This window comes from Meles meles, chromosome 1 (genome assembly GCF_922984935.1).
Source record: "Meles meles chromosome 1, mMelMel3.1 paternal haplotype, whole genome shotgun sequence".
Lineage (NCBI taxonomy): Eukaryota > Metazoa > Chordata > Mammalia > Carnivora > Mustelidae > Meles > Meles meles.
Window position 1 is genome coordinate 134,484,634 of NC_060066.1, and position 25,184 is coordinate 134,509,817.

Sequence of the window (25,184 nt, forward strand, 5' to 3'; positions counted from 1 at the left end):
CACTGATCAAAAGAAAGGTGAAGTAGCTATATTAATTTGAGATAAAGCAGACTTCAAAACAGACAATTATCAGGGATAAAGAGGAACATTACATAATGATAAAAAAGTCAGTTCTCTAAGAAAACAAAACAATCCTAAATGAAAATGCACCTTACAACAAAATATCAAAATATGTGAGGGAAGAATTGATAGAATTGAAAGGAGCAAAAGAAAAATCCACTATTAGAGCTGGTGGTTTCAACATTACTTTTTAAGTAATTGATAGGTTATGCATTCAGAAAATGAGTAAGGGTGGATTTGACCTGAATAGCACTATTGATCAATTTGATCCTATTGACATTTATGGAGTATTCCATCTGACAACAGTAGAATACACATTCTTCTTAAGCTCATATGACACATTCTTCAAGATAGACCACAATCTGGACGATAAAACACATTTTGACAAATTTAGAAGAATAAAAGTCATACCATACCATACCAGACCACAATGGAATTAAACAGAAACTGACAATATTAATCAATGATGAGGATGAAGAGTGACAGGAACCCTCATTAATTGCTGGTAGAAATGGAAAATGATATAGTCACATTGGAAGACAGTTTATCAGGTGTTTTTGTTTGTTTGTTTTACAAAGCTAAAGATATTCTAATAATTTGATAAAGCAATCACACTCCTAGTTATGTTCATAAATTGCCAGAAACTGCAAGCAACCAAGATGTCCTTCAATAGGTAAATGAATAAACAAACTGTGGTATATGTTTATGATAGAATATTATTCAGCAGTAAGAAATGAACTATTAAGTTGTGAAAACACATGGGTGAAATCTAAATGCATATGGAAAGTGAAAGAAGCCAACCTGGAATGTCAACTACTGCAGTACTCCAATTAAATGATATTCTGGAGAAGGCAAAAACAAAAGATCAGTATTGCAAAGGATTCACTGGGAAGGAATGAAGGGTAAATAGTTGAAGCACAGGGGATTTTTAGGGCAGTGAAATGATCCTGTATTATCCTGTAACAGTGCATACTTGACACTATGTCTTTGGCATAGGACTTTGTAACACAAAGAGTGAATCTTTATGCAACTGTTTTAAAGATTTTATGTATTTATTTATTTAAGAGAGACAGCGTGAGGAAAGGGGCAGAAGGGGAAAGAGAGGGATAAATAGACTCTGCTGAGCAGAACCCATCATGGGCTGAGATCATGGCCTGAGCCAAAATCAAGAGTAGGATGCTTTACTGACTGAGCCACCCAGACACCCCTATATGCAACTATTAAAAAATAATTTTAGGAGGTTTGGGGATTCCAGGATGGAATGTAGAATGTAGTAATGCAGTCTAACTATTAGGAAGATATGAAACAACCTCATTGAAGGGGTGGGAGGAGCAGGTATTGATCTGAGTAACTTTGGAAATGAGAGAAGCTTGTGGTAAAAGTAAACATAAGCACTGTGCTCTAAAGTTGTTGAAGTTATTTCCCACGGGTTAGCAATTCTGATGTTACTATACATGCCTACTGCCAGTAAACAGTCATGTAAATGGATGCTAGATAATGGGAGCCAGGTTTTTCAGTTTTGGAGTGAAAATTTGCCAAGAAGCAAGGGTAGGAGGCTAGAATGATAAATATCTCCAGAGTTGGAGAGATCAGTATGAACTCATGTGTAGCTTAATATAATACAGATAGTTATATACAGAATGATTTATAGATATGTACATGTGTATCTGCATGTATTAGTATACACAAATGTAGTTCTTTGCTCTGTCAGTTGATAGAACCTAGAATCAATGACATTCTAGTATCAACTAGCACGCTTAGCTCCATGACCTTGGTTTCTAATTTTCTCTAATAAAAGGAACTGTATTTTTTTTTTTTTTAAGAAATGGCTGGTTTTAGAATGGAATGAAAAATATACAAGATGATTCTGGAGCATCTTATACTAATAGAAAGTCAGATAATTTTTAAAAAGATTTTATTTATTACAGTGAGTGAGAGAGAAAGAGAGAGAGAGAACATGAGCATGGGGAGGGGCAGTGGGAGAAGGAGAAGCAGACTCCCCACTGAATAGGGAGCCCAGTATGGGGCTTGATCCCAGGACTCTGGGATCATGACGTGAGCCAACTGAGACGGCCAACTGACTGAGCCGCCCTGGTGCCCTGAAAGTCAGATAACATTAAGAAGAAGCAAACCAACCCATAATTATAGGAGTATGTCAAAGTGATACAGCAGGGGCCTACTGAAAGAGCTCCTTATGGACAAACCTGAAAAAATTTGAGCAAGAAGATAAAAAAATAAAATTAAAGTACCATTTGTCTATAATCTAGTTTGTAAAATAAATGTATATGGGCCTCTAATTGATATGAATTAATGATTGAAAAAAATAAATGGAGCCAGGAGATAATTCTCTCACCAGAAGAATTCAAAATGAGTTATATAATATTCTGCTTTGAAGGAGATGAAGCATAACTCCCCACTCATTAGGTTCATCATAACTGAGTTCCCTTCCTTCAAGTATGAGAAGTGGGAAGAAAAAAGTAACTCTGAATTTGAGAAATCCAATAGGTATTACCTTTGCCAAGGGGATCAAAGTGAACATCAACAGTGATAAGTCATAACGTTGTAACCATGATATGATGTAATAAGAAGGGTACTTTTTCTCTGGGTCATCCTCCAAAAAACCATAATATAGTCTCATTATCAGAAAAATCAAACAAACCCCAATGGAAGGCCATTTATAATATGCCCTCCCTCAAAAGGGTCTGAGAACATGTGATAGCCAAACAGCCTAATAAAATAATGATTTTTACCCCCTTGGAAAAGTTCAGTAAACAAAGTAGCCCGTTTCCAACCCAGAGAATAATATTGTTCTGATTGCTCTGTTGACTTTCTTTTTTGCTCTGTCAGCTGATAGAACCTAGGGTAAAGGTGTTCTCATACAGGAAGCACTTTTGCATCTCTTGGTAGAAAAGTCCAACAGTTATCCAATTTCTCTCTTCTTTTCTTCTTTTGGAGAAATCAAAGGAAACAGACTGTCAAGGAAAAGGGTGGGAAAAAAATTAGGTCTGATGAAAAAGAATGGAGCCTGGAGAGAATGAGGCCAAATGGTCACTGTACCAATCGGGCGGGCCAGGGAAATAGAAACAATCCTGCTCCATTTGGGGGCCCCTTTGGGGCTGCTAGATGGCTAAATGTAATATAGAATCATAGATGGGATCCTGGAATAGAAAAAAAGACATTAAGTAAAACAAAGGATATCTGAATAAAGTATGCACATTAGTTAATAATATATCAGTGTTGGTTCATGAAGTGTAACAAATGTACCATATTAATATAAGATGTTAGTAATAGGAGAAACTGGGTACTGGGGTATAGGAAAACTCTCTATGTTTTCAGTTTGCCTGTATATATAACACTAAAGAAATGAAATACTAAACTGAATAAAACTAAACTAAACTAGTTATAAGCCAAAAAGAGTAAATAACTAAAATAAGGTTTATTTTAAAAAAATGTATTACCCTGTAGGGAGCTCAATGAATGCAAGGAATGGATCCTTATTGTGCAGTTTCAAGCAGCAGTGGGAGAGTTCGTGTCTGTATGGTGATGGCCATGTCAGAATATATTTATGGATATGTTGCAGTCCTCAGCATTTGCCACTCAACCATGCGGGAAGTAATTCATGAAGTCCCTTTAAAAAAATAAGTTCTAAATTATGGAGTCTTTGATTTTCTTCTGTCAATGTGAGGGGTGCCATAGTTCAGCAAAATGCTCTGGGTAATGTCTTTTGCAATGCCCGAGCATATCTGAGTCTATCTCTTTGCCATTAACATTTCAGGGGTGTATAAAAGGAAGGAAAACAAGCATGTTACAATTAATACCCACAATAGTAGATTAAATATTGACACTTTTTTCAAATATATATATTTCATATATATTAGGACTGTTTTTGTTTTTAATATTTTATATTAAAATATCTTTGTATTATATATATTAGAAAAAACAAAGTTTATAAAAATATATATGAAATTTTGGGTCCTTTTCCATCTGCTGGATTAGAAATTGTGGCTTGTGAGTTGCCCATTTTGAGCTGGCCCCATTGTCTAAGAATCGCACTGCTGCTAATTGTTGTAAATTGTGTTTGCACAATTTAAGTATAACGTCTTCTTTTAAAGGGACCAAAATCAATTTGTTACCCTGAAAAGGGCAGTAAATGGCTCTTACATTGTGGATAGAGCGTTGAAATTTCTCACACTACTTTGGTGACTCAAATTAAACTGTTGGCCTTTGCTATACTGGCAGGTGTTACCCTGAGGTATTGCCATGTATTCTTTAAAAAAAATCCAGTAAGATAAAGCCAAGAGCTATTTATATTTCCTAAAAAATTTTTCTTTGGAACTAAAAACATGTGGAATTCAGTGGAATTTGTGCTTATAGCACAGAAAAATTTGTTGAAAGTATATGTTTTTTACTTATTCTACTTAGAATTGGATAGTAAGCAAATGGCACTGTTGTTCTGTCTCTGTCCCTTCACATGGAATCAGTAACCAACAATTTGCTAGTTTTATCTATCTACCTTTCCCTCTTTCTGTTCCTTCTTTTCCCCCTCTGCCTCACAGAGCAAAAATAGATCAAGTACTGTGTACATAAAGGAAAATTTAAGTTGATCCTTTCTTTAAAAGATTTTATTTATTTGAGAGAGAGAGAAAAGACAAGAGCATGAGGAGGGTAAGGGGTAGGGTAAGGGGTAGAGGGAGAGGGATAAGTAGGCTCCCTGCTGAGCCAGAAGTCCAATGTGATATGGGGCTTGATCCCAGGACCCTGACATCATGACCAAGGCCAGACACTTAACCTACCGAGCCACCCGGTAGAATCATGGGTAGAATCACCCATTAAGAATCAACCCCTAAGTTGATTCTTAATGACCTAATTTTAGAGTTACTGTATAACAACAAAAAAATTAAAAACAATTATTTGAATTTTTGTTTTGAAGTCTATAATATATTGTTGAAAACATTGACTCTGTATCAAGATTTTGTGCACAAACTGCAACCGTAACCCCACAGTCTATTTTCCTTGCCCAAGCTGCCATGTCAAGTGATCAGTGTAGTCACTTATTTATTTATTTATTTAAAAAGATTTATTTATTTGACAGACAGAGATCACAAGTAAGCAGAGAGGCAGGCAGAGAGCAGGCAGGCTCCCTGCTGAGCAGAGAGCCTGATGTGGGGCTTGATCCCAGGACCCTAGGATCAGGACCTGAGCCGAAGGCAGAGGCTTTAACCCACTTGAGCCACCCAGGCACCACCAGTGTAGTCATTTAAACAGAAATGAGCCAAATATAGTGAAATCAGTTATTTAGTAATGTTACTGTATTTGTTTTACATTCTATTGGTTTGCTACTCTTTTTAGTGTGGGGGTGGGGCTTCAGCAAAACCCAAGTATCTAAGAGTTAATCATTTCATAGCTTATTATTTAGACGAAGCACTGGTTCATATTTGTCCTTAGAAAGTTTCTTTGACTTCATGCCTTAGTTACCTTAGATGAATGATTGAGTATACTTTGATCTATAAGGCCTGAGACCCAGAAGATACCACTGAAGTGGCCTATGGGGAAAAATTAAATTCCTTAATGACTTTAAAGGGTTCTCTCTTTCTGGGCCACACATTCCACTGGGATTTTATGGGCCAGGTTATAAAGTTAGAATCATCATTACTGACTTGAGCCCCAAATTAGTGTATCAGGGTTGTCAGTTTCATCAGATTTCCTGAAAGGAAACTCGTTCTTACTTCTCTGAGTAGTAGAGTGATGTTTAAGTCATCAGACTCAGGACTCATGAGTAAGTCAGACTGAGTGATTAATGCCAGTTTAAAAGGAGAATGGACCTTCCCCCCAAACAGTTCTATTTGCCCAGTTAGTCACCTGGTCTATTGCTTCCATAATCTGGGCTCCAGAGGATGCTCGGCCATTATGTTTAATGGTGGAAAATGATGGCAGTTCCCATGAACTATGCCTTCTAGATGACAAATACTTCCATTTGTCTCTCAACTTTTAAGACTCTGTAATCTCATAAAATGGACATTTCTCTCAGGATATCAACATATCTCCTAAGACCTCTTATATTGGCTCTGATGCTTCATCAATATTTAAGAATAGTTTCTTTAAACAACTTTTTCAGTTTTTTAGAAATCATTTCGGGGAACAAGCATGTGGTACCTTCCACTATGTCATATTCCTGCGTGTATCAGTTAGCTCTCTTAAGTTCTTATAGGACTTCACATTACTTTCATGATTCTGCTCCTGGAGTCAGTGATCAAATGGGAGTAGACCACCAATGTAGAAGTTTTAGGTGACCAGGAAGATTTGGTCTGAGGGGGTTTATGGAAATGTAGTTGAGATAAAGATCCATTCATTTTGATAAAGATTCATTTTTTTTAATCCATTCACCTACTGAAGGACATCTTGGTTGCTTTCAGTTTGGGCAATTATAAATAAAGCTACTATAAATATTTCTATACAGTTTGTGTGTGGACATACATCTTGAACTCCTTTGGATAAATATTAAGGAACATGATTGTAGATTATATTGTAAGAGTATGTTTTGTTTTATGAATAACAATCAAACTATCTTCCAAAGTGGTTGTGCTATTTTGTATTCCCACAAGCAATATATGGGAATTTCTACTGCCTCACATCTTTGTCAGCATTTGTTATTGTCAGTGTTCTGGGTTTTAGCCTTTCTAAAAGGTGTCTGGTGGTATCTCTTTGTTATTCTAACTGGCATTTCTCTGATCTTATATGATGGGGAGTATTTTTTTCATGTGCCTATTTGCCACTTGTATATCTTTGTATATCTTCTTTGGTGAGGTGCCTGGTAAGGTTCTGACTCAGTTTTTAATAGGGTTCTTTGTTTTCAAATTAGTGATGAGCTTATCTTTTCATCCAGTTAGCAGTGTCTTTTAGTAATAGAAGTTTTAAATTTGAATTAAGTCTAATTTATCAGTTTTCAATTTTTGTTTTTATGGAATGTTCTTATGGTGTCATAGCTAAGAAATCTTTTAGTAACCCAAAGTCATGAGGATTTTCTCTTATGTGTTCTTTTAAAAAGTTTTACAGTTTTAGGTCTTATACTTACAGCTAGGGGATCCATTTTGAATTAATTTTTGTATAAAGTTTGGATTGGTCTTTATTTTTTTAATCAGCACCATTTGTTGAAAAGACTGCCCTTTCTCTGATGAATTTCCTTTGCACTTTTGTCAAAAATAAGCTGTTCATTTATGTGTGGGTTTATTTCTGGGCTCTTGTGTTCTTTTTATCTGTTTATTTCTTGGGATGCTAATAAGCACACTATCTTGATTACTGCAACTTTATAATAAGTCATAAAATCGGTAGTTTTAATTCTCGAATTTTGTTCTTCTTTTTCAAAGTTTAAGTTATTAAAACTCATTTCTGTTTCAATATGAGCTCTAGAATCAGTTTGTCAAATTCTACAAAAATCCTCTTATGATTCAAAGGGACGTTTTGAATCTAGAGATCGAGTTGAGAATTCATATCATGACAATACTGAGTCTTCTGACCCACGGATGTTTAAGTCTTTAATTTCTTTTGACAGTTTATAGTTTCCACTGTAGAAATCTTACAGTTATTTATTGTATTTATCCCTTAGTACTTTTAGAATATTACAAGTAATATTTTAATCTTTAATTTCTGATAGTTCATTGCTAATATTTAGAAATACAGTTGATATTTTATTTTGATTTTGTATCCTCCCAAATTGCCAGATTCATTTATTAGTTCTAGTAGCTTATATATAGATTCCACTATATTTTCCAACTATATGATCATATTGTTTGTTAACAAAGTTTTCACCTTCCTTTATTTCTTTTTCTTGCCTCATTCCACTAACTAAAACTTCCAACACAGTGCTGAATAGAAGTCCTAAGAATATTCAGTCATCAGAAAGGATGAATACCCACCATTTGCATTGACATGGATGGAACTAGAGGGGATTATGCTAAGTGAAATAAATCAGTCAGAAAAAGACAATTATCATATCGTTTCAGTCCTATGTGGAACATAAGGAATAGAGTGGAGGACCACAGGGGAAGGGGGGGTGGAAACTGAATGGGAGGAAATTAGACAGGGAGATAAACCATGAGAGACTTTGGACTCCAGGAAACAAACTGAGGGTTACAGAAGGGAAAAGGGTGAGGAAATGGGGTAACTGGGTTATGGTTATTAAGGAGGACACGTGTGGTGATGAGCACTGGGTGTTATGTGCAACTACAATCATTGAGATAAATATATATATAGAGAGAGAGTCCTAAGAGTGGATAACCTTACCTTGTTCCTGATTTTAGGGAAAAAACATTCCATCTTTCACCATTAAAAATGAAATTAACTGGGGTGCCTGTGTGGCACAGTCTGTTAAGCATCTAACTCTTGGTTTCAGCTCAGGCCAATAACTGTAGGTTTTTGCCTTTTATAAGTTAAGAACGTGTTCTTTTCTCCTAGTTTTCTGAGAGTATTTATTAGCTGGGTTTTGTCAAATGCTTTTTCTGCATCTATTGAATTATCACACGGTTTTCCTTTTTAAATTGATTAATATGGAAAATTACATTGACTGATAGATGGTAGATAAACTTTGCTTTCATGGCATAAACTCTATAATTCCTTTTTATATATATTGGGATTTGATTTATGAAAATTTTGTTTATATGAAATACTGGTTTGTAATTGTTTTTCATAGTGTCTGTCTGGATTTGTGATCAGGATAATGCTGTCCTCATAGAATGCGGTAGGCAGTTTTCCCTTCTCTTCAGTTTTTTTTTCAATCTGACAATCTCTGCCTTTTAAGACCTTTTAACTTTTTAAATTAAGACCATTTAAACTTAATGTGATTATGTATATGGTTGGTTTAAATCTATCATCTTGCTATTTGATTTCTATTTATTCCAATTTTTCTTTATTCATTCAATTTCAGCCTCCTTTAGCATTAATTGAATGTCTTCATTTCATTTTATCTCCTTTGTTAGATTATTTACTATAGCCCTTTTAAATTTATCACAGTGTACCTTCAAAGAGATTATACCACTTTATATATAATAAGTTTATAATAATATACTTCTGTTTTCCCTATGCTGCTGTTGTGGTACATTCTATTAACATTTTAATAAAGTATAACTTATTATAAACTCTTAATACAATGTTATTATTTTTGTTTATATAGTCAGTTCTATCATTTAAACAGATTTAAATATTAAGAAAAGATCTTTTGACAATTATATGGTCAGTTAATCTTTGACATAGCAGAAAACAATATCTAATGGGAAAAAGACAATCTCTTCAACAAATGGTGTTGGGAGGAAAACTGGTAAACTACATGCAAAAGAATCTTACACCATACACAAATAAATTCAAAATGGATTAAAGACCTAAATGTGAGACTTGAAACCATAAAAAACCCTAGAGGAGAGCACAGGCAGTAATTTCTCTGACATCAGCCATAGCAACATTTTTCTAGAAATGTCTCCTGAGACAAGGGGAATAAAAACAAAAGTAAACTGATGGGACTACATCAAAATAAAAAGTTTCTGCACAGTGAAGGAAATAATCAACAAAACTAAAAGAAAAGATATTTGCAAATGACACACCTAATAAAGGGTTAATATCCAAAATATACAAAGAACTTATACAACTCAACATCAAAAAAAAAACCAAAAAAAAAAAAAACCCATTAAAAAATGGACAAAAGACGTGAACAGACATTTCTTCAAAGAAGATATCCAGATGGCCAGCAGACATATGAAAATATGTTCAGCATTACTCATCATCAAGAAAATGCATATCAGAAGTACAATGAGATATCATGTCACACCTATAAGAATGGCTAAAATAAAAAACACAAGAAACAACAGGTGTTGGCAAGGATGTGCACTGTTGGTAAGAATGTAAACTAGTGCAGCTACTATGGAAAACAGTATGGAGGGTCCTCAAAAAGTTAAAAATAGGGGCGCCTGGGTGGCTCAGTGGATTAAGCCGCTGCCTTCGGCTCAGGTCATGATCTCAGGGTCCTGGGATCGAGCCCCGCATTGGGCTCTCTGCGGAGAGCCTGCTTCCTCCTCTCTCTCTCTGCCTGCCTCTCTGCCTACTTGTGATCTCTCTCTCTGTCAAATAAATAAATAAAATCTTTAAAAAAAAAAAAAAAGTTAAAAATAGAACTACCCTATGATCTCATAATTGCACTACTGCATATTTACTCATAAAATAAAAAACACAAATTCAAAGGAATATGTGCAACATTATGTTTATAGCAGCATTTTTTACAATAGCCAAATTATGAAAACAGCCTGAATGTCCATGGATAGATGAATGGAGAAAGAAGATGTGGTATATATTTTATATACAGTGGAATATTATTCAACAATAAAAAAGAATGAAATTTTGCTATTTGCAACAGCATGGATGGAGCTAAAGAGTAGAATTCTAAGTAAAATAAGTCCATCAAAGTCAAATACCATATGATTTCACTCATATGTGAAATTTAAGAAACCTAGCAAATGTGGAGAGAGAAGGAGAGGGAGAAAAAAACCACGAAACAGATACTTAACTACAGAGAACAAATTTATGGTTACCAGAAGGGAGGAGGGCAGGGGGATGGATTAAAAAGGTAATGGGGATTAAGGAGTGCATTTGTCATGATGACCACTGAATGATGTATGGAATTATTGAATCACTGTATAGTACACCTGAAATAATATACCACTGCATGTTAGTGATACTGGAATTAAAGTAAGATAAAAAATAAAAATGAAATTAGAAAAGAAAAAAAACTTTTGTATTTACCTATGTTATCACTATTTCTGGTTTTCCTCATTCTTTTATGTAAATAGATATTTTAAATTGATGTTTTTTTCTTTCTGCCTAGAGTACTTTCTTTAACATATCTTTTGGTGTGAATCCACTAGTAATGAATTCTTTCAGATTTTTATGCCTTAAAACAAATTCTTTATTTCATATTTGGTCTTTTTTCACATTTGTTTTGGAAGATATTTTTTCTAGGTATAGAGTTCTTGAGCAAACAGTTTTTTTTTTTTCCTTTGTGACTACTTTAATGATGTTTCTCTACTTCTCTCTTACTTTTTTTTTAAATTTATTTATTTATTTTTTTAGCGTAACAGTATTCATTGTTTTTGCACAACACCCAGTGCTCCATGCAATATGACCTTTTTTTTTTTTTAAGATTTTTTTCAATTTATTTTTCAGAGAGAGAGAGAGATCAAGCGCGTGCACAAACAGGGGAACAGCAGGCAGAGGGGGAACCAGGCTCCCTGCTGAGTGAGGAGCCAGATACAGGACTTGATCCCAGGACCCCAGGACCCCAGGATCATGACATGAGCTGAAGGCAGATGCTTAACCAACTAAGCCACCCAGGCATCCCACTTGTTTTTTTAATGAGAATTCTACTTTTATTCTTATCTTCAGTCCTCTGTATTTAATGCTTTTTTTAAATTCTCTAGTCGCTTTCTAGGTATTTTTATCTTTTTTTTTTTTTTACAATTTGTGAAGTGCCTTGATATTGTTTTCTTTGTGTGTCTTACGCTTAGGATGGATGCATTGAACTTCTTGGATTTAAGAGTTTACATATATATAAGTAAATTTATATATAATATTTGTAGTTTGTATGTAATATATGTTTTTAAGTCAATTTGGAATACTTTTAACCATTATTCCTTCAAATACTTTTACTGTGTTCTGGAAACTCTAATAACATTCATATTAGGCTGTTGGAAGTTGTTATATAGATCACTGATGCTCTTTTATATATTACTCTCTTAGTTTTGTTTCGGATAATTTCTCTTGCTATGTCTTTAGGTTCACTAATATTTTCTTCTGTGATATTTAATCTGCTATTAATCCCATCCAGAATATTGTTTATATCAGGTTTTGTAGTTTTCATCTTTAGTGTTATTTTTGTGTCATTTTAACATTTGCAATATGGTTATAATTACTGTTTTAATATAATTGTTGGCTAATTCTGATATCTATGTTAGTTCTGAATTGGTTTCAATAAGATTGATTTTCCTCTTCATTATGAATTATATTTTCCTGCCTCTGCATGCCTGATATGTCTAGTCCTTTGTTTAGTGCTAGATATTTTCATATTCCTACAGCTATTCCTGAGCTTTATTCTGAAACAGTTTGGTTACTAAGAAGTAGTTTTATCAAATTTGGTCTTTCTTTCAAGATTTTTGAAATATTTGTATCTTAAATATAGGAACAGAGCAGCATTTAGTCTAGGGCTAATTATTCCACACTGCTGAGGCAAGACACTTTTGAACATTCTACCCAATGTGCCATGAATTGTTAGGTTTCCTGGTCTGGGTGATGGAAGAGGTACTCTTCCTCTTCACTGAGCTTAGTTCCTTATATTCCTTTGAGATGATTCTATCCAGCCTTGGGGAGTTTCTCCACACATCAGTAGATGATTCTATCCAGCCTTGGAGAGTTTCTCTACACATCAGTAGCCCTGATCAATGGCTGAGGAGATTGCTCTAAGTCTCTGAGACTTTCTGTCTGTGTAAGCTGTCTCTTCTCCAGGATTCTGTCTGGCAAAACTAGCTACTTTGTTCTCCCCAAATTTCCAGCTCTGTCTACTCTACTCAAAGAAATTGTAGGCTTTACTTGAGAGTCCTCTTTGCGGACTGTGGTCCCAGGACCCTTCTGGGGGTAAACTGGGGAAATCACAGTATACTCCTTGCTTGTTTTACATTTCTCAAAATTTATTGTCTTTCACTGCCTAATATCATGAAAACTGCCATATTATATATTTTGTTTTATTTTCATTATTTAAGGCAGGGGTAGACTACATCTGTTTCCTACCCTATATCCTTTTATAGCAAAACAGTTATCCCTTCTAAAGCATGCAAATTGATAACCTTATACCACTTTGTTTCAGTGTATCAGCAGTGGCAAGTCAAGCCTGAGTTTTATGATTTGTACACTTTGGGTACACTCTGCATATTTGGAGCTCCCTACATGTTTTTCTGTTACTGGTTGAGTGTCTCTATCTCACAAAAGAAAGGCTAGCCCTTAACTTGCACGAGGCCAAGAACTCTTATTTTAATACATATCGAGTGTTCACAATGGGAACTTAATGAAGGTTAAAAGTTATGTTGGATTGCAGTATGTTTTCCAATTTTCTGATAGGGAAATTACATCCATTAATTTCATTTAACAAATTCTATCAGATAAATCAGGCTACAAAATTTAAAGAAAAAAGCCAAACTGGGAATGAAAAATTAGGTCATGCCACAGTGGCTGTAAATTGTGGGAGAAAAATATCCTGATTGCTCAGCTCAAGTTTGAGCTTTAAATCTTTTACCAGCTTCTTAGCTTGCCTGTGATGTGCTGAGTCCTGGCAGGTGGCTCACCACAGGGACTAATCTGGGAACATTCAATTGCACAGAGAGCTACTAATCCCTGTAGGTTAATGGTGCAGACTGAACTGATTGTCTGGCATTATCCACAGTCCTAGTGAACAGTTTTTGGGACCCAGGACCATCTAAACAGGATGGAGATAGGGTTGGAAGTATTGTCACCAGTCTCCAGCTCCAGAGGCTATGTAAAAAGAACTAAAGGACCTTGCTAATTGTCTTTGAAACCTGGAAAACAACCTACTTGCCAAGCATCTTTTTATTCTTCTAATAATATTAAGTAAAAAGTAGGATACATATGTCTGGAAGAAATAAGGAATCTATTAGAGCAATAATACTGTAAAAATTTCTCCCAAAGTACGTCTAAAGAGAATGAACGTGCCCTAAACCCCTCTAAGTACCTTCTGTGCTCCACCTGCCATTTGGGGAAATAGCTTCTGCAACCGAACATGGAGGAAATGTATTTGATGCCTCATTTTTTTCATGAAGTTTCAGGAGCATTTTGCATTCTGCACTATAATTTTTCTATATGTGCTTTAATATAAAAACTACATTTTGAGTTACTTACTATTAAATTACTTTGCCCTCCCTACCTCTAAATCACCAGATAAAATTGTTACTCTAGGAAGATGCACTGCATTGATCTCATGGCATTGTGCACCCAGAACATGACCATATACCCTGAGGTGTGCACATAATCCAATCTGAGAAGACCTCTATGAGAATAAAGTACATCAGCCCAGGTAATAGTCTTCTTTATGCTCTATAACAGCAGTCTCATGCCTAATCATTAATGAAGATGCACAAGCAATAGTTTTCAACTTTCTTACTGATTAAATTTTGCTTCTTGATTTTTAAACTCTAAAGTTCTTTTTTTTTTTCCATTTTATTTATTTTTTCAGCGTAACAGTATTCATTCTTTTTGCACAACACCCAGTAAAGTTCTATTCACAGATCTCAGTCTTTTGCTTATAAAGAAGCAAATAAGATACAAGCAATATGATCTTTATTTGTATTTAACTTCGGCATATATGCATGTGTGTGCATCTGTGTTTTTTCGAAGAAGTATATGTATATTATCTTGAAGAAATTATATCCACAGATATACTACAGAGAAATTCACTTTATTTTGATTTTTTGTTAAGTAACTTTCCTATTAAATGATTTCTTGGCTTAGAAACTATCTGTGAACATAGAAGTGACTGGGATATTTGTTGGAAGTCATTAAGATTGCTTTAGTTAAATACCTGTTTCATTCTCTGAATAAAACAATGAAGTTAGAATACTTGTACCTCTGTACCTAGTTCACTTGTTGAAAAGGTTTTTTCTCCTTTATTGAGGTCAGATAGGTTTCTTTCTTTCTATTGAAACTCTTTTGTCTCAACACATTGCTCTATTATTTTTCCTCCCCTGAACAGGGTGGAAATGATTTTGCTTTTGTCATCATTCATATTATCCATCCTGTAGTTATGTACCTATGATGCAGTACTCCAAGTTTTTATTTCTTTGATACCAAGAAACTCTTCCAAAGTAACCTTAGCCTCCACCTTGTGTAGAACCTTCCATGCCATCCATGTCAATGAATATTTCCTTTATCTGGGTCTAAGGATTTTATTCATAATTTTGAAATTTTTACATTTATCAGTTTATACATTGTATTTTAAATTATCTTTTTGTGTATGTACATTGTCTTTCCAACTAGACTAGTGAGTCCCTTGAGGGAAGGTGCCCATGTCTTGTAGGGATCTCTTCTCTATAATGCCCATATTAGGTATTGATAAAAATTGATTAAATAACAAATTTCATATGTTTACTATACATTTTATCTTGACAGAGGCTGGGATGCCTGAGATCCATCACCTGCTTTTATATGTTCATGCCAAAATGGGAGCTATCACCTAGACAACATGCTATTAGTTGCTATGTATTACTATTATTATATTATTATGCTGTCAATTGTTATATATTAGTATTATTACATATTACTAATATGTAATAATTTTTTAAAAATCAAAGTAATTTTTGTATGATTTAGGAAGCACTTTTTTCATATTTATTGAGCTATAATTGACAAATTATAACATATTTAAAGTATGCAGTGTGATGATTTGGTGTACGTAGCTGAAGGATTTTTCCTGCCCTCAGGCTAATTAACATATCCATCTCTTCACATCTCTACTTCCTCCCCTAGCCCCTTTTTTGGTGAGAACTTTAAGTTATAGTCTCTGAGCAAATTCAATTATACAATACAGTGTTATCAACTAGTTGCCATGTTATACATTAGATCCTAAGACCATACAGTTATTTTATGACTGAAAGTTTATATTTTGTTACCAACCTCTTCCTATTTCCCCAACCCTCCATACTGTGGCAACCACTTTTCTACTCTCTGTTTCTATGAGTTTGAATTTCTTTTGATTCTACATATAAAAATGAAATCATGCAGTATTTGTCTGGCTTATTTCATTTACCATAACACCCTCCAGGTTCATCCATGTTGTGGCAAATGACAGGGTATTCTTCTTTTTTAGGACAGTATCTCATTGTATCCATGTATCTATATCTATGTATACCGTAGTTTCTTTATCCATCCCCCTATTGATGGACACTTAGGTTGTTTCCGTATTTTGGCTATTATGATTAATGATGAATTAACATGGGAGTACAGATATGTCATTTTTTTTTTGCATTGTATTTATTTATTTATTTATTTATTTTTATAAACATATAATGTATTTTTATCCCAGGGGTACAGGTCTGTGAATCGCCAGGTTTACACACTTCACAGCACTCACCATAGCACATACCCTCCCCTATGTCCATAACCCCATCCTCCTCTCCCTACCACCCTCCCCCCAGCAACCCTTAGTTTGTTTTGTGTTTATAGCAGCAATGTCTACAACAGCCAAACTATGGAAAGAACCTAGATGTCCATCAACAGATATCTCATTTCTTTAAAATAATGGCTTTGTTTCCTTTGGGTGCCTGTACAGAAGTGGAATTGCTGGATCATATGAGAGTTAATTTTTTAATTTCCTGTGGAACCTCCATACTGTTTTCCATAGTGGTTACATCAGCTTAAATTCCACCAGCAGTGCACAAGAGTTCCCTTTTCTCCATATCCTCACCAGTATTTATCTCTTGTCTTTTTGGTAATAGCTATCCTAATAGGTGTGAGATGATATCTCATTTTGATTTTTTTTGCATTTCCCTCATGATAGTGATGTTGAGCATCTTTTCATGTACTTGTTGCACATTTGTATGTCTTCTATGGAAAAATGTCTTTTTAGGTCCTTTGCCCATTAGGATATTTGTTTTTATGCTCTTGAGTTATAAGTTCCTTGTATATTTTGGATGTTAACAGTTTATTGGCTATGTGGTTTGCAAATATCTCCCATTCCATAGGTTGCCTTTTCATCTTGTTGATTGTTTCCTTTGCTGAAGTTTAATTTAATGTAGCCCCACTTGTTTATTTTTGCTTTTGTTTAGGCAGTTGTGTTTTAAATCTACACAAGGTGATTTTTTTTTTCTCCTGGCCTTCAGAAAGGATGAATATACATGAAACTATAACTAACTAGGATATTTTATTGTTGAATTAAAGTAATCTCTCTAAGGCCAAAAGTAGATTTAACTTTAGTAATTCTTCGGTGGTTGTTTTAGGGAAAAGTCATTTAGAGAAATTATTCAATTCTGTGTTGCATTTTTTTACATTGACTTAATATAGGAAATTTAGTCAGACAAGGGTTCCAACTTGAGGAAAATTTGCAAGAGTCCAGTTCTCCTAGATGTCTGGCTGCTCAGTTACTCAGCATGTATGGATTTCTTCAGGAGACTTTTGGGATGGTTTTCAAAGTTCTTTATACTTTCTCAATACAAAACTCTAAACATGCCATAAATTTAGGTTGCTGCATCTCAGCACAGAGAGAGAATACCAGCATTAGCACTTAGAAACATTAAAAAATATGTCTCTTCCCCTCTCTCATTGTTATATATACTTTCTTTAGCACTGTCACTTAGAAATCAAGTCTTTAAAAGGAAGCTATCCAGACAGTGTGGAAAAAAAAAAGGAAAAAAAGAAAAAGAAAGAAAGAAAGCTAAAGAAATACAAGGCCAAAGTATGATGAAAAAAAGAAGCTGGTCATCTGAAAAAATTAGAGTAGTGGGAAAGCAAGAGGCAGAAACATCAACATTTTTGTGGGGGTGGGGAGTCAAGGTCTGAATACTAAAATTATTTTGGAGAAAATCGATAGAAGACTGTGCCCCATACATATAGAAATTAATTTTGTCTTGAAGAGGAAAATTTACTGCCATTTTTGAAAGGAGATCACTCAGCATTTTTCAGACTCAAAGAAATTTCCAAGCTAATGCAGTTATAAAAACCATAAGACAAGAGTGAGAGTCTATGTTGGGATTTGTTTTTGTTTCAGCTGTTTATATGAGATGTGGGATGAGAGCACCTCTTCTGTTTGGACACTATGGACACTAATAGTATGTTTTACCTTAACTTTTATGGCAGTAATAACCAAATTGATGAAATTAAGGGATTAACAAAAATTGAGGCATACAATGACTATCTGGAAGAACTGTTTCAAGCTTGCAAAAGCAACAGTATCATCTGTTTTTCTCTTGATGGTTCATTTATTTGTGAAGTTCATGAAGGATAAACTATTCACAGAAAATTCCATCCCTGTTGGATTGTTCTGGCTTTGCAGACAAACAATGAAAAATTAAAACAAAAACACAACAAAAACTAATAATAAGATTTTAAATTTCATTGACCTTCCTTTTTAGGTTTCATCTAGAAACTTTTCGTTCATTTTTCAGTTGTTTACTAAAGGTCTGGAAGTTCACTAGTGTTTTGACTTACACTGATATTTAGAGTTTTTAATACCTTTTTCAATACTGAAATTTTCTCATATTTCTCATTTACAGAATAAAAGGGATATATGTTATGACTTGAACTTGTCTTTATTTTATTCTCTTACCCATATATTACTCAAGAAACTTTGGTTGTGAATAACAGAGAGTAGCCTAAGTTTTTGTAAGTGAAAAAAGGGAATGTATTATAAAAGGATAGAGGTGACTCATATAACCCAAGAACAGAAATTCAGGTGTATCTTGATAGAGAAAACAACCAGGAATAGGAAAGACATGCAAAAATATATTTATTTCCTCTGCATTTTTCTCTGTTGTTTTTTTTTTTTAACTTCTCTCCAATTTAAAGCTGGGTTTCTATTTGTATATCATGTTCATAACAGCAGATTTACAATAGAAAAAAGGTAGAGAAACCAAGTGTCCATCAATGGGTGAGAGAATAAAGAAAATGTGGTACGTATAATATACAGTGGCATATTATTCATCCTTAAAAGGAAGGAAATTCAGACATGTAGTACAACAAGGATGAACTTTGAGAACATTATGCTTAGTGAAATAAGTCACAAAAGAGAAATACTTTATGATTTCACCTATATGAGGTACCTAGAGTAGTCAAATTCATAAGGACAGAAAGTAAACTGTTTTTGCAAGGGCTAGGAGGAGAAGGAAAATGGGGAATTGTTATTTAATGGGCATAGAGTTTTAGTTTTGCAACATGAAAAATTCTGAAGATTAGTCACACATGAATGTGAAGGTACTTAACACAACTGAAGTGTACATCTAAAAATGGTTAAGATGATAAATTTTATATTATGTGTATTTTACCACAATTCTTAAAAAGTTAATCATCACAGGTAATTTAATTTGTCTGGTAATAGTGCACATGGATTTACTAAGCAGGGAAATGATGCTAAGTAGGAGACACATACAATTGAATGAGAGTCAGCCTCTTGTGGGTAGCAATGAATGTAAAATTGTCCAACATTGATTTTTGGTGAAGGAATGTTGCTTAATAAAGAATGAAATGCCTTCCTGAGGTTAAAAACAAAAACAAAAACAAAAAAACCCTGCTTTTTCTGATTTGCTTGTTGACGTAATACCAAATGTGATTCCATCCTTAGCATCTGACTTTATATATTTTAATCCCCTAAAAAGATTCTAATAATCTTCCAAATTCTAAAATCTAACCCAGTTTTTTTAAGTGCTCACTTCTGGTCCAATAAGGTATGATCAAGAAGGGCAGTTCATCTAATACAAAAGTGGCTGCTGGTTGGCTCACCCTTGTGTCTCTGGAGGAAGAGGTAAGAATATCATGCCCACTGGAAGCTGACAGAAAGATCTTAGAGATCAGTGTGCTGTGGCCTAGGTTTGTTTATATGAGCCAGAGAGAATTGAGGGAACTCCTGAGAGAGTAATCTTATTATAGACAAGATGACAACTAGAAATAATCCAGAGGAGAAGTTTTGGTGAGCATTTTGGTCCATTTTAATTCCCCCCAAAAGAAAAGGAGTCAATAAACAAAACTAGGGATAAAAGCAGAGAGCTAAGAACATGAATTAATTCTAATTAGGTGTACATTAAGGAGCAGGCCAGGAACTAGAATCCCAAGATCAGACAAGTGTAGGGAAGTCAGAACTGAAAACTTGAGCCAGAAGGCAGGAAGTTGAGGAATTAGAAACTATGTCAACAAATTCGGACCAAAATGTGCCTTGTTGGAAGCAGCACTATGAACTAGCCCTAGCCACATTTGAAGGTTCTTGGTTTTGATCACTAATTCTATTGTTATCAGCCATCCTTGGTGAAAACAATTTTCCTAAAGCCACACTGGTAAAAGTCAATAAACATGACTCTTTTTTGTAATTGGTTATTTATATATTATTAATGTTAAAACATTGGAAAAGGTATTTAAAATTGGAATGCAATAAGACACTTTTCAGAATTTGGGGGATTTTTTTCCAATCGTTAAACTTTTATTTTTAATTCAGGTGCATTTTCATCCAGTCATATTTGCTTTTCCTAGCAAACCTTTAATGATTTTGTACCAAATTGTGCAAATCAAGCCAGTCTAAAATATGTTTTAATTAATCATTTGTTCTTTTATTATATACCCCAGGGAATCTGCAGAATTAAAGACATGATGTAGTAAAGGTTGGGTGTAGGAAATAAAGTTATTAGATGTCATTGAAGTTTCTATTCACTGTACTCACCTAGAATATTCTGAGTTTTTTTTTTTTATTTAAATCTTAGTCTTTCTTCTATCAGAATAATGTAAGGATTAACTGGGTTAGAAAAGCTAGCATGTATTTCTCTTCTCCCCTTTCTGTAGTGAAGATATCGATGGCTCAGAGTCATCTGCTATGAAGAATTTTATTCATATATCATTTTATACATTGTTAGGTTGATAAATTTAAACCTAACCTTAAAGCTGTCTGAGAAGCCACATTGAAACTGCATATTTTTCATTATAGCTTCAATTCTGACAGCAACATTGAGTAGTAAAAATACTTTTCTGTAAAATTTGCTTAAATACAGAAGATGTATGACCAAAATGGAATACAAAATAAGGTTAAGTAAGTGAAGTTAAAATCACTGGCTAAAAGATGAAACTAAACGTTTAAAAAAAACAAAATTACATAGAAAAAGTAAGATTTTTAATAAAAAATATGGGTGAGTTGGAAACATTGATTTTTGAACAGTTACATTTCAGACAAATAAGCAGAACAGGCATAATTGACTGTATGTGAATTAGGAGTGAGGAAGAAAAGGAACTTTTGCCCCCCCCCCCACAAAATTCTGGGAAAAAAAATGACAAAAAGGCTTAATGACTCATGAAAACTCACAAGCTTCTTCAAGTGCATCAAAATTACCAAGATGAAAAATCCATATCAGATAATACTTTTTGACCAATTTATCCTTTCCAACAATTTGACTTTGAGAAAATTGTTTTAGGTCAATTTGTTTTTGACAATTCACTTTGAGCTCTTGGTTAGTATCAGCAGGCCATTTCCCTCTGGCATTTTCTCTTGTTAAAAGACGTTGATGCAATAGGAAGACTTATCCTTTCCTGTTAGTTGTTGGAATAAAATTGGGGGAATATCCTTAGAAGAATTCATCAACACTTAACAGAGATACTTAAGGTTATCAGTCCAAACCCCTCACTTTACAACTGAAACCCATGGAAGCCCAGGCATTTGTGGTATACTGCCCTAAGTCACAGTAAAACAATGGCAAAAATGGAAGTGGAGATTAGACCTCTTGCCTCCTAGAGTTTTAAACACTGGGAGAAAATTACTCTGCATAATAATGGATACATCCTTTTACTTGAATTTAAAAATCTGATTTAAAAACCCCCATGATCATAGCACTGTTGTCCTATGCAAGAAGGTGGCATATGTGCTGTTCTGCCTGGTTCCTTTCAGGTATTAAGATAAAAATAAAAACACTGATCATTGGCCAAGTACTGTGCTAAACTCATTTAATCCTTACTGTCTAGCAGATGCTATTATCTCCATTGTGTTAGACTGAATGCAAAATACCCTCTTATTTAAATATTCCTTCTTTGTAAACACCCTTTATAATATGGCATTGCAGATTCTTCTGTCAAGTGGTAGTCTTTATTTTCACCCTCTGAATTTTGTGTAGATCCTGTGATTTGCTTTGGTCAGTAGAATGCACTGGGAGTGATGTTATGGCATTTCTTAGTGTGGGACTCAGTGGCCTTGTGCACTTCTGTTCTGTCTCTCTCTGAGAACCCTGCCAGCATCATGTGCACAAGCCTGAGCTAGCCCACATAAGGGCGGGAAACTATAAACAGGAGATCTGTGCAAGCCAGTGGCATCCGATTAGCTTTAATCCAAAATATGTAAGAGAACCAAGCCAAGATCAGCAGATTATAAGGTTTATGGTTGTGAAGCCACATAGCATATAGTTTAAGAACATGGACTCTGGAGTCAGATGCATAAATTGTCCAGCTGAGATCAGAAGAAGCACTGAGGGGGCGCCTGGGTGGCTCAGTGGGTTAAGCTGCTGCCTTCGGCTCAGGTCATGATCTCAGGGTCCTGGGATTGAGTCCCACATCGGGCTCTCTGCTCAGCAGCGAGCCTGCTTCCCTCTCTCTCTCTCTCTGCCTGCCTCTCTGTCTGCTTGTGATCTCTCTCTGTCAAGTAAATAAATAAAATCTTTAAAAAAAAAAAAAGAAGAAGAAGCACTGAGTTTGAGACCATAAACAAATCCAACTGAACCATATAACTATGGGTAAAAATGAATGCTGTTTGTGTTAGGCCAGTGAGTTTGTTATATTACATAGCCATGACTAAATTACACACTCATTTTATAAATGAGGAACTGAGGTACTGAGTGTTTTAATAACTAGCCAGTGGTTCCAAAGCTAAAAGCAACACACCTGGGATTTAAACCTAGGCAGTGGGATTCTGTTCTCCATGCTCTTAACCATTATGACATATGGTTTCAAAATTGTGAACTACACAACACAGTGATGAACAGCTGCCAACCTGCCATTATCCATACATGCTGTTAGCCCTGAACTATTTAGAGTAACAAACTGCATAAGGAGTTCCCATCTCTTCCCACTTGCATATTTAGATCTGTGGTCTTTTTATTTATTGCCTCACTTCATCTTCATTACACTTAATGGAATAACTTTCTCAACCATAGTTCAAATGCTGTCTACACTGTAGGAAAAGGGAAAAATCATTTCCTCTACCTATTTTAGGTTCTCTGCTTGGGGTGCTATAAATTAGACTGATAAAAGATTGGCAAGAGAAAAATAAACAGAAGTTTATTAACATACTCATTGCTCATAAACGTGGGAGCACTGAACGATGAGTAACTCAAAGAGGTGGTTGGAACTTGGGCTTTATATTATCTTAAAAGAACAATGTATTTTTAGACAAATGACAAAACACAATGGAAAAGGACTTTGAATTTCTAGGATGGCAAATTATGGGAAGGCAGACACATATAGGGGGAACTAATGGAAGATAAGGGCTAGTTAATAAAGTTTGATATATAGATTTATTTGGTGCTTTCTCTGGGAGGATAAGAATCTAGAGTTGTCTCTCTGGTGATTAATTTCTGTCCTTCCTGGTTCAGACGAGAGTGGGGGAAAGCTGTACAAAATTATGTGCTGCTTAGAGGGGCAATTATGGAGAGGACAGAGAGCTTTGCTTATAGGTACTTTTTTTCAGTTCATAATAATTCTTATGTCAAAGTTGAATATTTTGCAATGGCATATTCTGCTACCCTTTATCATTTATGTTGTCACTGGCTGTCACAGTAAATATCTTACCTATTCCAACTCCTTCTCAACCCAGGGGAGACCCCTGTGAACACATAACAATCTGCTATTGATCAGTTCAGAACCACATTTTCTGGCAACTCTATCTGCCAGGAAATCTGTTACCATATCAGGTTTAGTATAAAAGGACACTCACTCCATGTTTGGGCCATAACTTCCTAAGCCATGTTTTACTTTTTCAGTATCTCCCTTTTTATCCTATTCACTAAACTCTGCTTTTCCGCCAATTTTCTTGACATTGCATGTTTAGATCACCACCAAGATCCACCTGAGGTCTTGAGTCAAATTATTATTATTGCAAGTGACTGAAATCTACCAGGTTGGCTTAAGTAGAATGGGGGAATTCATAATTATCAAAGGTGTTTAATGAAGTGGGTGTCTTATTGGGTCCAGGGTAGGGACATACCTGGGCCTGCCAAGTGCACTGAATCTGCTCCTTTCTAGTATGTATTTTCTCTCTGCAGATAGGCTTTGATTGAATAATTGGTACACATTACAGAACATGTAGAGCTGATAGTTTCCAGTTACATAGTAAAGGACTGCCAGTTTGCCTGAGTTTCTATTTCTTACTCAGTTTGGCTAAGGGGCTGATCATATCTGAAAAAATCAAGTAAGATCAAAGAATAAGATAGGAAGATCACTGATTGTCCCAGCTATCTCCAGTAACCCATTTCTAGCCCAGGAACCTCAGCCAGAGAAGAGGGTCACCTAGGGAAAAATGGTTACCAGGGACAAACTACTATTAACTCTGTAGATGTGAGAATCCTTTGAGCTATTTTTGAAGACACGAAGGTTCAAGTGAGACAACTTGGTAGATATCTATTACCCTGTCTTTCCCAACTGCCATTTTAGCCATTTCCTGACAGTGGCAGGGAGAGCTGATTAATAAGGAGAAAAACAGAACCAAGGAAGACAATTTTAGGGTTCTGATAGTTTGTATTTTAATTTCAGTGTATTTAACTGTATAACAAGTGACAAATTAGTTTATATCCTTGGGATTCAGTTTTATGTACAAAATGGGTTTTGTGGACTTCTTCCGACAAGGCATACCGAGGCTTATCTTCTCACCCTCTAGAATTCCTTTCTGTATTCATTCCCAAGCCTGTGCACTTCTCTCACATCTTCTCACCCTCAAAGCCCTGAACATGGAGGGAGAGTCGGTATTCTAATATGTATGGCTCGTGGTTTAGTTTAGTTTAGATTTTTTTTTTTTTATTTTGCAAATTGAAGTTTCTCTGTCCATGTTGGCAAAACTTTGTTTAGAGTTTTGAATTTGCTTTTGTAGTCTGTTTTCACAGGGCATGTCCCCTTTTCTTTTATAATTTCTCTCTTTATTCTTTTGTTTTTCTGCAGCCCAAATTTTATTTTTGTGTTGTTCCATGCTAAATCTACCTAATTACAGGGCTGACTATCCTAAATTGGAAAAAAGAAATACAAGCTTATACCAATATAGCAGGTACAATTGTAAATATTTTTCTGCATCTGATCTACATTTGCCAAACTGGCAGTTGTTTATCAGCTCTATGAACTTGCTCAGGTTGCTTAACTTCTCTCAGCCT